Raw genomic sequence first — 4,658 nt, forward strand, 5'->3', positions numbered from 1 at the left:
AAATGTTTTTTTTTGGATGGATTTGACATGTTGACGCAAAGTGTGCTGTGCATCTAGCGTATTTATGGCGGCTTCGTAAATATTGGGGTCAATAGTTTCCATGATCATGACTCAGGTTGCTTGCTCCTTTGTGCTCCTTGCTTTGTAGATTGCCAATTTACCCGCCGCCCCAGGTGCCATACAGGTCCTTAACAGTCTCGAGGCTGAGTTGGCCACCCTCATCGTAAATACCTCACGCTTCAGGCAACCTCCGCCTCAATAATCTAGAGTTGGGTGGTTTATTCAATCATCTCTGACAACTGTACACATCTACATAGCCATGCCATCCCAGGCAATTGTCCAAAGACTAGCACTCAATCTGCAACGCTCCCTTCCCACACCTGTTCGTAAAGATCCGCCTGATGGACCGTCCAGGCCATGCACCGAATACCTCGGAACCACTCGAGCTCTCCCCACAACTCCAGAAGCTGGCGTGTCTCCATTCTCATCCAGCCCCAGTACGTTGGTTCGTCACCCTCTCGCAGAGGAATCTCCTCCCGCGGCGTTTCTACAGCGTCGACCGCCTTGACGATGAAGGTACCTTCTTCAACTTGATTGAGCACGTCTTCATCGGCAAGCAAGAAGACGAAGCCTGATTTCGAAGGCATGGGCTTTCCACCCTTGCCTTCTTGTAGATTTCGCACAGGGCCTGTCGATCCAGACCGCTCAGCAGAGAGGGGTCAGACCGAGCGTCCAAACGGAAAAGTGGTTTGAGCTTCTCGGCTGCCTCATGGTCGTCATATGTCATAAGCTCCTCTTCCGCATGTCTCTTTGTAGCGGCCAGCAGTTTGTTCCAGTTGTCATCGGAAGAAGGGCCGTAATAGGTGCGGTAGATAGTGAATCCCCAATTAGCGGGCTGTTGGATCTCCTCAAGAGGTTCAATACTATCCGTGTCGGGGAGGTACTGTTCAAGTCTTTCTAGAACGCTCTGCAGGTCTGGCATTGCGTTCCAATAAACGGGTTAATGGTAGCGTGGAAAAGCTGTGCGAGAGATAGAAGTGTGAGGAGAATAGGTGTGATGTTTTGGAATATTAAAGGTAGCAAAAAGGGAAGGTCATGGAGCTTTTAATAATAAGAGATCGCTGTTAATTTCATAACATACATGATAAGCATGTGCACCAAACAAGTATATGCACCAAAAATCCCTCAATTATCACTAATGCCATTTAATCAATTAATTATTAACTAAAAATCATGCCTTAACTCTATTCTAAACGTCAAGTCCTTCTTGCGCTTTAAGCTCTCTAAAATAACCCAAATTTAAGTCTCCGAGGCGCTACTAGGCTATACTAAGTTAACTATTAGGCCTTATATCGCCGGCATAATAGTATTTAATCTCGACGCGATTAAATTCCTAAACCACGTAAACTATTTAATCTAGAGAAATAGATTATTATTTAATTTATTCTTAACTTAGATTTATAAGGATTTCCCCTATAACTATATAGTATTAAAGAAATAACTAATTAATTACTCGCTAACCGCGATATATTACTTATTAATAAGCGCTAGGCTTTTAACTTTATTAAGTAATACCTAGACCTTAAGATATATTTTTTTTTAAAAATATAATTACTAAAGAGCTAAGTGCAAAGATCTAATTATTATTTATAATTAGTTTATAGTTATAATAAATATAATATATATAATAAGTAAGCGCTATAAATAAGTAAGTACTATATTTTTCTTAATTCTTTTTAATAAGATTATAATAAAAATATAATAAATTAATTAATTAATTAAAACTACTTATTATATTTTTCCCTAGAGGTCTTAATTACTATTTAATATATTCTAGTATTATAACTAGGCTTACTATATACTTTATAGTGCTAAACTCTTAGTAGCGCTAACCTTTCTTAATTATTACTTCTTAATAATTTAACTACTACTTATATATTAATATCTATCTAATTAATTACTTACCTTCCTTTTTTTATTATTATTACCCCTCTCTTTTATAACTAAGTTCTTTTTGCCCTTTAGCGCTAATATATATAATAAGCATGCATTACATATAAGTATATATCGCACTTTTCCCTCCTATACTTAACTTTTTATTTAATTAATTAATTCTTTAACTATTAAATATATTAGACCTAAATACTAAGGCTAAAACTCTTCTTACTCTTTAAGCACTTTAGAATAACCTAAAACTAAGCATCTAACGCGCTATAAACCTCTATAGGATCTCTGAGCATAGGCTATGTCGCTAGCAGAATAGCATTTAATCGCGATATAATTAAATCCCCTAATCGCGTTAACTATTTAATCTTAAGAAATAGATTATTATTTACTTTATTCTTAACCTAGACTCACGAGGATTTCCCCCCTGACTATATAATATAAAAGAAATAACTAATTAATTACTTATTAACCGCGATATATTATTAGTTAGCATGCATTAGGCTTATAACTTTATTAGATAATACTTAGAGCTTAAGATGTATTTTTTTTAGAAATATAACTATTAGAGAGCTAAGTGCAAAGATCTAGCTATTATTTATAATTAGTTTATACTTATAGTAAATATAATCGCGAAGTATAGTATCTAATTAAATAATCTCTATAATATTAATAAGACTAGCTTTATAATAGGTATAATTTAGAGCAGAATAGTTATTATAGGTATAAAAAGGCATAGAAAGTTAAAATTAGTATAGCCTAGAAACCGAGAATAGATTATAGTTATCTAGGCGATTAATGCAGATAACTAAGTAATCCCGCCGTTTATTATTAGTATGGGCTAATATCACCTCGCTAACTAGTACTAAGAAAGTAACCTCCCGGGCGATTAGGCTATTGCGATGACTTAAAATAGCTAGACTAATAATGAGACTGGTCTTAAGTGGCTTAAGCACTTTGATCGGTGTATAGCTAAGTAATTAAATAATCGCTATTATCTTTTAATTCTTAATAGCTATAAAAGTTATTACTTTATTAAATTTAAAAGATATTATAAGGAGAATAAAATTATTAGGCTTTATATATTACCTTATTTATCTTATTTACTTTAATTACTTAATATTAAGTGCTTTAGCGTGCTTAAAAATACTTATAATTAAGAAATAAAGCTTTTAATTAGATGCTTTATAACCTATATTTTAAAGACTAAGTTCTTTTTAGCCTTTTATGCCGCATTTTAAGCTATTATAATAAAAAAAATATTAAGTTAGCCTTTAAAGGAGCCAGGCTTATTCCTCTTAACCTAGAAAGTATAGTCTTAAAGCTTAATATATAGCTATAAACTCTAACGCCGCCTAAGGAGATAACTAAACTATTAACCCCTTAGGTCTTAAAGACCTTAAAGACTATACTTAAGGCTTAATCTTAGTTAGATTACCTTAAGAGGTAAATAAAAAGGCATAAAAGTAACTCCTTAAAGTTAATTCTAAAAGCTATATAGTCTTTTTCTAAGGGAATAAAGATAATTATATATAAGGTTACCTTACTTAAGGCTAGGGTTAAAGAATTTAAATAGGCAAATAAGATACTAAGCTAGCGCTAGAGGGCAAAAAAGGACCTAATTATAAAAAAAAGGGGTAATAATAATAGAGGAAGGAAGGTAAGTAATTAATTAAATAGATATTAATATATAAGTAATAGCTAAATCGTTAAGGAATAGTAATTAAGGGAGGTTAATATAACTAAGAGTTTAATATTATAATATTTATAGTAAGCCTAGTTATAATATAAAAATATATTAAGTAATAATTAAGATATCTAAGGAAGAATATAATAAGTAATTTTAATTAATAAAATAGTTTATAATATTTTTATTATAATTTTTATCTTAAAGGTATAAAAAAAATATAATATATACTTATATATAATATATACTTATTATATATATTAGCTTAATATCTTATTTACTTATTAAAGATCTTATATCTTAGCCCTTAATAATGCTATTTTATATATAATTACTTTTATTCCTTTAGAAAGATATTTTAATATCTTAAGAATTAATTTTAAGAAGCTATTTTAATATTTTTTAATTTATTTTTTAAGGTATTTAAACTAAGATTTAGCCTTAAGTATTATCCTTAGAGTCTTTAAAGCCTAAGGGGTTAAGGGCCTAGCCTCTTTTTTAACTAGTATTAAAGTTTATAGCTATATATTAAGCTTTAAGATTATACTTTCTAGGTTAAGAGGGATAAGTCTAGCCTTTTTAAAAATAAACTTAATATTTTATTTTATTATAATAGCTTAATAAGTAATATAAAAGACTAAGAAAAACTTAGTCTTAGAAATATAAGTAATATATATAATAAGTAAGTAAAACAAACAAGCGAGTAAAATAAAAATCCCTTAATTAATATTATCTCTATTTAATTAATTAATTCCTAACTACCTAGTATATCATAGTTAAATAAAGAAGCTAATATCCTTCTTACTTTTTAAGCCCTTTAAAATAACCTAAAATTATCTCTCTAATACACCGCAAAGATCTATAAAGTTAGTCCTATAATGCTATGGCGCCAGCAGCAAGGCATTCTTTCTCTACGCGATATTATACCAAAGTCATAGAAACTATCTAATCTAGAGGAATAAATTATTATTTAGTTCATTCTCGACCTAGATTCGCGAGGATTTCCCCCGCGACTATATGGTATTAA

This window comes from Fusarium phalaenopsidis (assembly GCF_050370095.1).
Source record: "Fusarium phalaenopsidis strain FUZ10S chromosome Unknown contig_32286, whole genome shotgun sequence".
Lineage (NCBI taxonomy): Eukaryota > Fungi > Ascomycota > Sordariomycetes > Hypocreales > Nectriaceae > Fusarium > Fusarium phalaenopsidis.